Here is a 14,588-nt window from a genome sequence, read left to right as displayed (position 1 = left end):
CCCCTGGAGGGACATGCTCCCATTAGAGAAGGAAGAAGAAGAGCCTCCTAGGCAGCAAGGCAGGAGATTACAGCCGTGCCTGCAGGTGAGCCCCCCCCCCCCCCTAAAAAGGCTGCCAAGCCTGCAGGCAAGATTCCACCTGAGAGCCACCTTAGCCCAGCTCCTGCTGCAAGTCACAGGCATGCACAGAGACATGCAGCGGTAGCTGGGAGCCTTATGCCACATTCAGAGGCAAATACTAAGAGAGCTCAGGATAAGCTGTGAGGAGCAGCAGCAACTACAATGAAGGCAATGGGTTCCAACATCCAACACCATCTCCAGAGTACTAACAAAACAGTGTCTGCACACTGTCAGCACAAGGTTAACAAAGCTGTTTCCTGCTCTCCTGTCCACACAAAAACTTAAGAGACAAAGAATCCAATAAACTTCTTTGTATTCTGATCAAGCCAAGCTTCAAGACTACACAGCAAACCATTATCTGCCTCGTCTTTTCTTGGAACTTTCACAGCCCAATTAAATTTGCTTACAATAAATACAAAGGAACACTGAATAAAAGTCTAAGGTATCAGCTATGCTGTCAGCTGCCTGAGTTAAAAGCTTCAAGATAAATACTTTGACTATTATATATATATATATATATATATATCTCCTTTGTTTTAGTAATATCATTTGTATGTAAGTTCTGTTACACCTGTTTGCATTTCAGTTGGAAAGAAAATACATCAGGTTAAGAGTCTGGCTGGTGTGTCTGAGATAATTTAAAGTGAATGAAGTTTTATTCTCTGTGCTAAGGTGGTTGACTGCATATATATTTTACACAGTGAACCAGGAAGCTCAAAGGTCCCCAAAACCTGACTTCCACCTACATCTGTAGGTGACTTCAGGAACCTTGTCTAGTATTTATGGGCAAACAAAGGAACGGAGACTTACACAAAGAAGGCATAAAGTATTTTTGGCTCTTAGGCCTAGAGCCTTAGCCTTGGGTGAATCTACTATTTTAAAATGTCCTTGTAAATGTTTTGTTTTATGTGATGGTAAGCAGTTTCTTTTCTTTGAACACAACAAGCCGCTGATAGATGTTTTGTGTCTAGAAAAGGGTTTAATGTACTTGTTGGCTAAAGTTTAACATTTGAGCTCTAGTTGGCTAATCTCTGTGCTGCTTAATTACAGTAGAAGTCCAAAAGTCCGAATGCCAGAAATCTGAACCACCCGAGAATCCAGTGTACACCTTCTCCCCTGCCTCCCCCCCCCCCCCCCCCCCAACACACACACACATGGTCCAGCATCTCTCCCTATGATTCTGGCCCTGCCCGCAGTTACAGACATTAGCACACACTAAAAAGCTGATTATATACCTATGGGTTTGTTAGAATTTAGCACGTGCTAAGCTTTAGTAAAAGGGCTCCTTACTTTGATTACACTATCTCCCAGGCAGGGTTTTTAGATAGAAAAATATAGAGAAAAGGCAACTTACTGAGCACAATGATGTTAGAAAAACCATTTTTCCAACCAGGGGGAAAGGGAGATGGAGAAGTGGATATCAGAAGCCAATATTTCTACCTAATAAACTGAAAGAAGTGTTATCATTTCGAAAACAGTTAAAAGCATTTTTATTTAGACAGGCCTTTCTATCAATAAAGCTAGAATAGCATCTGTCTTGGATAACTGGCCTGAAATGTATGAAGTATAATTATAGATGACAGCAAAGTTGAAACTCCATTATGTTTATATTTCTTTTTTTTAATCTATGTTTATTTAGTGTGATGTTTTTAAATTTATACAGGTTGATATTCAGAAGTTATGTAAGTGGTCAGGAGAGGCTCCTGGTCATTTAAATTGTTTGTGTGGGCATTGAATATCTGGGTTTGTGCAACCAGCCATCTCTTATGCAGTTAAGTGCAATATTCAGCACTTAACTGCCTAGGGGGTCCTTTTACTAAGGCACACTAACAGATTTAGTGCCCGCTAACAATTATCATACGCTAAATGATAAGACACCCATAGGAATATAAGGAGTGTCTTATTATTTAGTGCATGCTAAATCTGTTAACGCACCTCAGGAAAAGGACCCCTAAGTTAAGTGGCCAAATCGGACTTCAGAAAGCTCAGGCCAATCTTTATACACTGCATTCCACAAAACAAAAGAATTAAATTCCCACAAACTACTACTACTACTACTACTAATAGCATTTATATAGATTTTAAATCTCCCAGATTTCAACCTAATTCATGTTTAATGTGGGATATAAATGTGATAAATAAGTAAAATATATAAATAGATAGAAACTCTGAATGTTGAGCACCTGATTCTCATAACCCCATATTGTTTTATTTTTTTAATCTGTGAGACTATACAATTATGTACTGTATATTTTGTAACCCATCAAGAATTTTAGATTATGCAGAATAAAAAAAATGTAAATAAAATATCCAGTCCAGAAAAAAATCACAAAGGGCTCTCAAAAGTGGAACTAGTGTGCTTTATTGTTAACCAAACACAGGCCGTGTTTCGGCGTTTGGAACCGCTGTGGTCTGTTACTACTTTTTCTCCAGAACAGATTACTGTTGCACTGAGCTACAATATCCATAATTTCAGCAACAACTTACTGTATGTACATTGTGTTGGTTGAATTGACCCCTGAGGCAGGCATTAGTCATTGTGAAACACGGCCCATGTCAGGTCATCAATAAAGCACCCTTGTTCCACTCTTGGAGCCCTTTGTGCTTTTTTCTGGATTGTTTGTGCTGTGTATTTTGACCCACTCCATTGCATGTTGAAATAAACTATCCAACCAACTAAACTGATACAGAATTTATTATATAGGTCATTATCACATGATGAGGAGAAACTTTTACAAAAACGTTTCATACCAACTCTGAAATGCATTGAATTTCACAACTCGGGGTGATCTTTTTAAACATACTCATAATTTAAAAACAATAAATTACTTTTCAAAGAGTAGCATGCATAATGTATATACTTCAGTAGTTAAAAAGAAATCTGATTGGCTTCCCCTGCATCTCCCAAATCCTTTGATACAACGGATGAGAAATTAGTCATCAACTGATAGAAAATTAGAGCAGAAAAGGATTAGAGATATTGTAATCTAATAAAGAAAAGTTGACCTTAAAGAAGTCATCATCAGATCAGGCAAGGGTTTGGGTTATCACAGGCCTATATGGCATGCAGTGCCAAGTTAAATAGGTCATGGATGTGTCAATATCAACGTTTTAGGGAAAATGTACAGATAGAAACATGACGGCAGATAAAGGCCATATGACCCATCCAGTCTGCCCATCCTCTGTAACCCATAATTCTTCCTGTTCCTAAGCGATCCCACATGCTTATCCCACGCCTTTTTAAATTCTGGAACAGTCCTCGACTCCACCACCTCCACTGGGAAACCATTTCACGCCTCCACCACCATTTCTGTGAAATAATACTTCCTTAGGTTACTCCTAAGCCTATTCCGTCTTAACATTGTCATATGCCCCGTCATTCCAGAGCTCTCCTTTATTTGAAAAAGGCTCTCTTCCTGTTCATAAATGCCCTTGAGATATTTAAACGTTTCTATCATGTCTCCTCTCTCCCTCCTCTCTTCCAGCGTATACATGTTGAGGTTCACACGCCTGTCTCTATAATTTTTGCATTCAAGACCGCTTACTAATTTCATAGCCGATCCTGTGACAAATTTCAGAATAAGAGGGCTGTTTGTGTATGTGTCTCCTAAAATTGACATATCTCACCCCCTGCCAAAGACATTTTAAAAGTGTAATAATATAGAAGATATAAAATGAACTCATGAAATATAGCTATGGTACATGTACAAATCTAGAATTGTCCCAAGCTGTATGAAACAGGCTGAAAATGGGTCCATATAGGCAAACAAATGCATGCCTAGCCTATACACATGTAGTGAATGTCTTCCGCGAGGCCCTCTAGCCATCAAAGCTGGCCGTGTAGTGCCTGTAGGGAAAAATGTCTACCTGGGATCCGGCAGTAGCAATAAACTTCCAGCACTAGCTATATAGCGGCAATAAATGTGCAGTGCTATTCGTACACTGTCCTCTGTGCTGAATCCGATAGCAGTGGTAAACAAAATCTGCACACCACATAGACAGCCTCTCTCGGCAATGTCCAGGGTGGCCATGGGCACGTGGTCCAGCTGTCACAGTACATGCAGTGCCCACTGCGACTTGCACTTGCAAGATGGAGGCAAGGATGAAGTACAGTTTCTCAGAGAAGGAACGTGACCTCCTGGCTACAAAATGAGATGTGCCTCTTTCAGGAGGGCAGATCCCCAAGCATCGGCAAAAAAAGGGTCTAGGAGTAGATCCAGAAGACTCTGGCAAGGTAAGGAGCTACACTGCCCACTCACCATACCCATGGAAGACCATGGCAAGCCATGCAGCTACCAAGCTAGTGACTCCACATGTATTTATTTATTTATTTGTAGCATTTATACTCCGCTCTTTCCCACTCGATAGCAGGTTCAGTGCGGCTTACAATGTATGTATAAAAAGTATTACAGAGATAACACAGTGTATGGTTACAAAGTATCCCAGAGGTAACATAATGTATATAACATAATGTATGGGTACAGAGTATCGCATAGATAACACAGTTGCATAGAAGGGATAAGAGGAAGAGATGTAAGGTGAAAGAATAAGTTATGGTCAATGTAAATGGTGTGGATTAGGTTCGTGAATTAAGTTGGGTCATTTGGGTAGGGTTGTTTGAAGAGGTATGTTTTCAGCAGCTTTCGGAAGGGTAGATGTTCATTGGTTGTCCGGATATGTCTTGGTATGGTGTTCCAGAGTTGGCTGCCGATAACGGAGAAGTTGGAAGCGTAGTAGGTTTTATATTTGAGACCTTTGCAACTGGGAAGGTGAAGGTTGTTTGTACCCAGCTACAAACATCCGTGGTCACAGCACAATGGCATGGTGGCCAGTACATAATCACACTGCACATATGCTGTATAGTGCAGCTCCTATGTGCACTAAGATAACCATAGACACTATGATGCCACCCATACCTGACAACTGCATCTACCTGCACCAGCTCTGGCAGGATCACCTACAATATACAGACCACCCTATCATACTCCCATCATCCCCCACACCCAAACAATTACAGTGTTGTGAAAGCAGATGACACCTATCTGGGGGATGTGTGGCAGACGGCCGAAATAGCAATTCAAATCCCCCATAGGCCAGCACAAGTGTGTCACTCATAGTCAGCATGCCCCTGAACCAGGTGTATCATCTCATAATGTACAAAGCCCTGGGCCAAATAGTATCTAAACAGTACACAGAACTTGCGGATGCTCCAGCAGCTCCTCAGACCCTGTATAGGGAGCACCTGAAAATGTGCTAGTGAAGGTGTTGCACAGCACAGCAGTGACACTGAAATAAAGCCCTTGCTATCCCCTCATATCTTACAGAATCTTTGGTCTCATCAGTGAAATTGAGGCACTGAAGAATCACTACAGGGTGATCCAGAGGACCAACCCCTTCTGGAACTCTGGAGAGGTATGACCCTTCCATACACACATCCCCACTGCCTCCCTCTGCTCAGCCCTTGCCCATGCTGCTACTGCATGCACATCCCAACTGTGACATGCTGGAAAGCCATGCTATCAGTCACTTCTCCTTGGCTGCACTCAAGAGTCCCAAAGATCATATCATGTGCATAACCACATCAGGGATAAGCTGCTACACAAGGGATGCTATCATCCTCACTCAGTGACCACCATGCACTACCAAATAGGTGGCAATATCCCCATGTTCCAAACACATGATGCCAAGCCAAAACACTTGCGCAATCCACTCCAATCGGCAGTGGTACATTGCTAATGGCCAAGATCTGTACCAAGCAGGTTATCTGTATCTAGGAAGACCCATGTTATGGTGGGAATTGAGGAAGAGATGTATTGTTCAGATGATATCCATATGGGACACACCAGCATTAGAAAACACATTGCACTGTCAGAGGTGCTAGGCTGGCCTCTTCCCCCTCCCCCCCAGACTTGTGACATCAGCCAACAGTCTGGAGGCTCCTAGAGCAGACAATACTGATGTGTCTGATAATGTGTCATGTCCCCAAAGAGAACAAGTGCATCACACTCCCAATCTAAGACAATTCTGGTGGCTCCTGGCATATGCACGCAGAACTGACTGAAGCAAAGGCAGGACTGGAGACCCAGGGGAGACCTCAATGGTTGGTGGAAAGGACAGGAAGGTAGAAGGCTAGGTCATCAGAACCAGTGTTGCATCCTCCCAACATATTGCTGAATTGACCATGCACCTTATCCCTGAGACTAACTGGAGTTACTTCCTTCCACAGCTGAGATGAATGTGGTGGATGAGGAAGATGAATGAAGCTTATCTATATCTAATGAGGAAGAGGAAGCACCAGAAAGCTGGGGAAAAGTAGTGCCCCAACCATGAGGGCAAGCCCAAGAAGGGGTCGCAGAGGGCCCACAACTGTCTACTGACTCCCTCCACTTCTGGAGCTTGTGCCTGGGGATGATGAGTGGAGGAAGGAGAAGGGTGGAGATGAGTAGGGGAGGCAGAGGCAGTGGGAGCCTGGATGACATCAGCTGTAGGGTCCAGACAACAGACATGCTAGGCTTACCCCTGCAGCCAATGCCACCAGGAGCCAGTAACCCCACATCCAGATGCCCATGGTGATGACCATAAGGCTCCTGAGCCCCTGGTAGCTGCATGAAGTCTAGCAGCAGTTTAATTCCCTTTAGGAGGACCTACTGCTGTCCTTAAAACATATGCATGGCATCATAAACCTCATGGTCACCATCATGGAAGGAATGTGAGCCGAAATGTGCCCTCAACAAAGCCATGAGGCAGCTTGGGCACATATCTCTGCCCCCCCCCCCCCTCATCCTAGCTCCACACCCACAGCCTTAAGAGCATCATTACAGCTAGCTGTCAACTCCACAAAGCCTCCAAAAACAACACATCCAATATGCAGCCATCACCTTACAGTCTCCTCCAATTATCACTGTAGATGTTTAGAGGCCCTATTTGTATTGTTATGGAGGCACGTAAATCAAAAACTCCAGTATGTCAGGTATGATGTGTATTGTTTTTATTTGGTAAACAGCTGTGGTCTAAATTTTGTTTTAGAATGGGAAAACTACAAGTTCCATTGTTACCACCAATACATTGTTTTGTCTCTTCATTCCAATAGCAGGACATGAGTGCAACATCTTGGTACCCCGTATGAGCCCCTCCATCCATCTCTAAAGACACATGGCCACATGCAGCACTCCATCAGCAGACAGCAAAAACTATATACAAGATGATACAAAAAAAACATGCCCTACCCCTACATACATATCCCCACCTGCACTGATGAAACCCCTCCCAAACGGATTCAAGCTATTTGCATGGTATTAAAAACACCCACCCACCCATACATATCCCCACCTGAATTCCTTAAAACCACATATATTCACAAATATAACTATTTTCAAAGGCTAAAACACATTGCCCTTCCCCATGCAACCCAACCATCAGCCAAAAAGAATACTGACATTTGTAAACTTTCTGGTACTTCAATTAAATGTGTTTCCAGAGATCCTCTGCTGCAGTTTCTGTTGTTAGGTCTGGAGAACGTAGAAATTGTGATTATCAGGTCCACCATAAAAAATATAGGGATATGCCCCTTAATGTCTCTTCCCAAAGAAAGTGCAGCCACATTTCAGGACAAAGCCTGGATTAACAAAACACATTTTCCCCTTGCCCATTGGGGTGCAGAGCCCACAGATGTAGTTAATGTTGCTGACAGTGCAATTTGTCCACACAATTGCTGCTGTAAACCTAGTGGTGGAGCTAAAAAGCCAGGACTTAAAACGTGCAAACAGGCTGGCAAAATTAACATTAAATGCATGTATTTCATCTAGACATTTATACACCAACTAGTAAAAAAGGCCTGTTTCTGTAAGAAATGAAACGGGCACTAGCAAGGTTATATTCAAATGTTGATTGTTGTTAACCAAACAGTTTAGTGAGAATTTGTAAATTATATTTCTTATATTTTCAAAATTTTTATGACATAAGGTATAATGTTTATTTACATTTGCAAAATTTCTTTATATACAATATTTTTTGTATAAACTTTGTTTCAATTTGAGAAAAGCGTTCCTTGTTCAGGTCCATTTATGATTTTTACAATTGCATTTTGATTTTGTAGGGGGGGTGGGTCAACATGCACGGAGGGGGATCGGTGGGGCCAGACTCGGAGGGGGGAGGGTAGCAGCATGGGTGGAGACATCGCGTGGAAGTGTGTGTGTGTGTGTGTGTGTGTGTGTGTGTGTGTGTGTGAGATTGAGAGAGGGTTTTCAACAGGGGCGGGCAGTGTCTCGGAGGTGGGTGAAGACAGTTTTTGAAAGTCAGGGAACATGCTTTAAAGTTAGTGAGCGTCACCTCCCTCCTTACCGGTACTCCGTAATTCAGCGCGGTGTCCTGCACACCGGTAACTGTGGAGGGAGTGTTTCGTGTCAGGCAGTGTGGAGCTGTTTCTGTTTTTTTTGCTGACGCCGGTATCTGTGGAGGGAGGTCCGCGTCAGTAGTGTTTTGGTAGGGCGGCAGCCTCGAGCCTTTTCGGTGAGCTGCGTAAGGCTGGTTTTTTTTTTTTTTTTTTGCTGTGTTTGATGCCAGATTTGCGCGTGGCAGTGTGGGGGGGGGGGGGATCAGCTATGAGTGATGTCAGCCTGGCTACGGAGCCTAGCTCAGCAACGCCGAAGGAGCCACGGACACAGGCAAGACATTAGAACGTTGGTGGTGAGAATTATTATATAGGATTGTAAAATGGCAGGCATGCACAATTTGAGGCTTTAAACTTTCACAGCTGCTGGCAATTTCATAAGCAGCTACACGTTGGCTATCAATGTCTTCAGCCCTCCTACCTCCATATTTTTCTAGCTCATATATAAAAGCCCAGCTTGCCATTTTACAATCTCTGAGACTTGTGCCATGGGGAACATTATAATTGCTCCTATGCAACAGGTTTTGACCCAAAAAGGTAACTTTACCTCAGAATGCTGTATTTCACACTATCAGGGAAGTGGAGGACCTGGAGGAAAATCCACAGGATGCCAAGGTGAAGGCTAATGTCAGTTCCCAAACTGGCAATGAAATGCTGAGCAGGAGCAGTCACAAACAAAAGAAACAACCTCCACAGAAGAAGCACACCAGGCACAAAACAGTAGAGGAGACAAAAGAGAAATGAGAACCTCTTGCAGATGGTGTCCGCATTCTCTTTATTAAATTTTCCAGATAATTCTACAACAAGGGATATCTGAAACAACTCATGTTGTGGCCATACTGGCCTGCATCAGGGGTCTCAAAACTTGTCATGTTATTTGCATCTCCAGAAAATCCACATAACAATCGATCAGTAAGAAGCTTCTGTACAAAATAAAACACTTCACCAATATACGCTGGCTGGACGCCGCACTATGTATTGTAAATGTTATCCTTCCACTGGCAGACCAGGGATAGCACAGTCTCCTACAGGCCAGTGGCGTAGGAAGGGGTGGGGCGGTCCGCCCCGGGTGCACGCCGCTGGGGGGTGTCGGCGCCTCGCTGGTTCCTTGCTCTCTCTGCCCCAGAACAGGTTACTTCCTGTTCCGGGGCAGAGAGAGCAAGGAACCAGCGAGGCGCCGACACCCCCCCAGCGGCGTGCTCTCGGCGGATTGGCCCTCCCACCCGCCTCTCACCGCCTTCCAGGTATGTTCTCGCGGGCGGGGCGGGGGGGGGTGCGCAGCGGCGACCCGCCCCGGGTGTCAGCTGCCCTCGCGACGCCACTGCTACAGGCCCCATCATATCATGAAAGTGCCTGTAATAATGCTAGCCCATGGGTCTTGTTACCAATCATTTAGCTGCCAGGCCCAAGCCTGCCATACTTGTTGCACTCATCATACTCATGGAGGACAAGAAGAGGTTTGTGCCCAGGTAGAGATGGTGCTGTGCATGACATATGGATAGACAGGTTCAAGGAGAAGGCTCACATGCACAGTTCAAGAATAGGTACAAGTCCATTGGTGGATAGAGCACACACAAGGCCACAAGTCCCTAATGTCATATTTTATGCTCTTACCAATAGATGAAGGCGAGGACATGAATCCCGGGGGGGGGGGGGGGGGGGGGGGGGGGGGGTCACAGCCATCTGTACCCATACAGCGAACCTCATAGGCAGGTGAGGATGTGCAGACAGGCATGCTGAAGATGGTGGTGATTCTGGAGACACAAGAAACAGATCATAGAGCCACCAGTGGCCAGTGTTGAGGAGTTTGAGGAAATCCACTTGCCTATTCCGTTGTCCTTCATGAATCAGGAAGCAGATGCAGAGGCAGCAGATGAGGGTGGGAGGTGGAGCCCAATAGCTCCAATCAAGACACTGGCAGGAACTGGTGACCTGTGCCCATGATTTTCTTGCTTAGAACTGGGACATCATAGCACAGAAACAGCACAAGCTGACCCTACAGGAGCACATGCTGGCAATGATGGAGCGACAGATGGCACAGATTAATGAGCAGATGCAGCTGACCCAGGCAATGGTGTAGGCAATGCACACACTGCCCTTGGAGAATGGAAGTGAGAGGATGGAGTTTATTGCACCAGCCTAGGAGAGATACCCCTACAAACACCCCATAGCGACCACAAGTGAGTCCCCATCAACCAGCCATACCCATGGGTGCAGAGAAGCAACAGGCAACAAAAACTTCATCCAAGAGGCCTGTGCCAAGGGTTCTGGGGAACTGGTATGCCACACCATCCATTACATAGCAGCAAGTGACACAGGGTCAGGCCCCACTATTGCCCTTGGTGTTCACAACATTTGCTACAGCAGCCAGAGAGGCAGCAGTAGATACTGGGGAATCATCCTGCAGCTCTGAAACCAGTGACAGATACTCCCAGAGTCCACAACATACTGACAACTAGGCTGTGTCCAAGAGGAGGCAAGGTGTACCCCAGAAGGGAAGGGAGAGGGGGAAGGGGAAAATGAGGGACAGAAGGAGTGGTTGCATAGGGTGGGGAAGGGTGTGGAAATGGGGAGGGTGAAAGGGAGAGCGTGGGCTTTTGGGGTGAGGGTGTGCTTTTGTATAGGTGAGGGTGGGAGGAGCGTTTGTGCAGGTGGAGGAGGGAGGGGGCAGGTGATAGTGGAGTGGTCATGTTGGCATGCATGGATGGTAATGGGATTAGCACTGAGGAAATGGGAAAGTCTTATGTGGTGTGGCGTGCTGTTTGCACACGACTGACTTGCTTAGAGATAGCAACTATTCCTTCATAGAAATGATCAGTATATGAGTTCATTCCCTGATGCAATGCTGTGCTAGTATGGATGTTTATGTTTATTTAGGCTTGATATGCCTTTACTTCAGACGTCCAAAGCAGTTCACAATATCAATTTAAAACAATGAATAAAATGAAAGGAATGCCGTAATAAGGAAAGAAAATTATACTCATTCAACAAGATAGTAAAAACAATTATAGGTCAGGGAGAGTAAAATACAAAATACAGGATAAAAGATACAAGCCCTCTTGATCGGTCACAGGAAACACTCTAGGACATCAATGTCTTAAAGGCCAACTGAAAACAATATGGGGTTTTCAATCTCACACTGAATTTTTTCAAGGACATTTCATTCCTAATATCTGGGGAGACTGTTCCAAAGACTTGGAGACAGAAAGAAAAAGGCAGATGAATGAGAGGACTCGTAGTGAGCTTGTTTAGGGGATGGGAAAACCAGATGACTGGAATCGAAGGATCTAAGATTGCAGGTGGGGGTATAAGGAATGACAGTGCAAGATAGGTAGGATGAATCCCCAGAGTAAAGGACTTTATTGGTTAGGAGTAGAATTATAAACTGTATATGGTAGAATATTGGTAACCAGTGAAATCTAATGAGCATGCTCCTGTGCTAGTGATGCCTGTTCTTCTTCCTCCTCTGGCTGAGGGACTGCAGCCAGAGAGTGGTATTTTGCATTGTAGTGCAAGGTTCTGCAGGATGCAGACACTTTCTAGTTTGTAGAGCAGCTTCCCTCAATATCAGTCTAGGCACCTGAAGTGTGTCCTGAGCAGTCCAAAGTTGAGTTCGATGATGACTCTGGTTTGCCATTCTGCCCTGTTGTAGCACCCATTGTCCTCATTGCCGGGTCTGATGATGGATGTCTTTTCAGTCACTTCCTGTTTGGTAGCCCTGATCACCTGTGTGAGATGGGGGGAGAGAATGAACGGACATGTGGCGAGTAGGAGAATTAGGCCTTATGGTGGAATACTACCCCAGCTGCCTGCACATTGATGATGTGAACTAGGGTTTGGCAAAAGGATATTTGGGGTTGTGATTCTTCTTACCTATAAGCCAGCTGCCAGTGGCCTCTCTGCTCTCGAAGCAGTCATATATCCCTGAGTGTGCCAGGATGTTTGAGTCATGGCAGGATCCGGAGAATCATGAGAAGGTGTCAGTGATCAGATGGGGGAGAGCTGGGCTCTGAGGAGGGCTAGTGGCATGTGTGGAACTGAGAGGGGTTGCAGATGGACAGATTTGAGTTGATAGAATGAGACGGCAATCAGGCTCAGACTCTTGTATGAGCTCTTCTCCAGTCAGTTCCAATGCAAGCAGTCACAAAGACATGCTGCAGCTTCATATATTAGCCCTTCAAATTAGGTATAAGTCCCAACATGTTTATATTTTGCATTCCCTGCATTTTGATATGCTACCTTGAATCAACAATACTGCACCACCATGATATGCTCCCAAACCACCTCCCTACATACCTCCAGTCATTTTCTACATTTTCATAGAATCCATGCTTAGCTCCAACCCATTCTGAGATTGAGCTTTAGACATTTAGGGGGTTTAAACCTTGATGTTCTGTGATATCCACATTTAAAACATAAACAGTGCTTCTAAAATGACTACCATAATCTACTTCAGAGGTGCTCAGTGCTGGTCCTTGAGGGCCGCAACCCAGTCAAGTTTTCAAGATTTCCACAATGAATATGCATAAGATCTGTTTGCATACAATGGTGGCAGTGCATGCAAATAGATCACATGCTTCTGAGGAAATCCTGAAAACCCAACTGGGTTGTAGCCTTTGAGAAACAACATTGATCTCCCCCGGTCTACCTGTTTAGGGCTTTTTTGAAGGGAGCAGGGGCGTAGCCAGACAATAGATTTTGGGTGGGCCTAGGCAAGAAGTGGATGGGCATCAACTGCTCTCCCCCCACACACACACATCAAAAATATATCTCAGCTGGCAGGAAAATGGTTCTGTCCACCTTGGCAGTCTGCAGCAGGCATGCGTTGAAACTGAGCATGCGCAGTTGCCAGTATGGTGGAGAGCAGAGTTTTTGTTACCATCAGGGGGAAGTCTTCAGCTGGCGGAGCTTGGGATCCCCAACAGCTACCGCTAAATGTGTGCTACTGTTGGGTGGGCCTGAGCCATAACTGGGTGGGTCTTGGCCCACCCAGGCCCACCTGTGGCTACGCCACTGGAAGGGAGGAGGGAGAAAAGTAGGGAGATCAGAAAAGCAGGAATGTTATCTTTCTCCACCTCCTTCCCACCCCCCACCCCTTCTCCTGACTAGGTCACACACACTCCCTAGGCCCAATGCCAACAGCTTCAATCCTTCTATCTCTTTAGTTGCAGCGGCAAAGAATTATATTTTCAAATCTTTGTAGTTCTTGATCTTCTCATTTTCTTCCTATATATTCTTCATCCTTCAATTTTTCTTGTTTTAGTTCATTCTCATTTCTCTTACCTCTGTTTTCTTTTTTAATGTCCAAATGTCATTTTTATTTTTCTGTTATCTGATGGCTGAAAATGGAGTGGCAAAACCATTATTTGGCTTGACATGTGTAACCCTTTAATGACCTCTCTGATCACCAGGGCTGTGAACACAAACAGAATTAGTGAGTTTATTTTCCTTCTGAAGCAGCACTTAAACACCCAGGCAACTGCCAAGAATATAAATAGAGCAGACCATTTAAACCCAAATGAAAGCTGCAGGAGCAGATGAACAATTTTCTTACAGAAAGAACTCAGCACTTTAAGGGATATTAATAGATTGCACCCTCAAAGGAGTGCAATGAGCATGAAAAATTGCTCTTTTGACCCAGTTTACTTCAGTTACTGGATACCTGTCTAGACGACCAGCTATTTTTATAAACATGAAATACACAAAGAAGGACATTTTCAATGATGTCTAAGCCTAAATTGAAACGTATAGCTGACAGCCATAACCAAACCAGAAAAATGTCTAAATTTCTGGTTCAATTATGTCTTTGAACTAGATGCTTTCCTACTCAACACATCCATCTTTAAATACCATTTAAAAATAAAAAGTCCCATGAAATAACAGAGAAAAACAAGCTACAAGGACATCTGTCTGGCAGCATTCCTATTAAACTGGCCACACAGACATCCCAGCATTGCAGAGGGGCAACCTAGTGGTCAGTGCAGTGGACTTCACATAAAGGGACCCAGGTACAAATTGCACCTAAACCTCTTCATGTTGTATGAGCCCTCTAGGAACACAGAAAACCTACTATATCTAA

Source organism: Microcaecilia unicolor, chromosome 3 (assembly GCF_901765095.1).
Source record: "Microcaecilia unicolor chromosome 3, aMicUni1.1, whole genome shotgun sequence".
Lineage (NCBI taxonomy): Eukaryota > Metazoa > Chordata > Amphibia > Gymnophiona > Siphonopidae > Microcaecilia > Microcaecilia unicolor.
Note: the sequence above shows the minus strand (reverse complement) of the source record.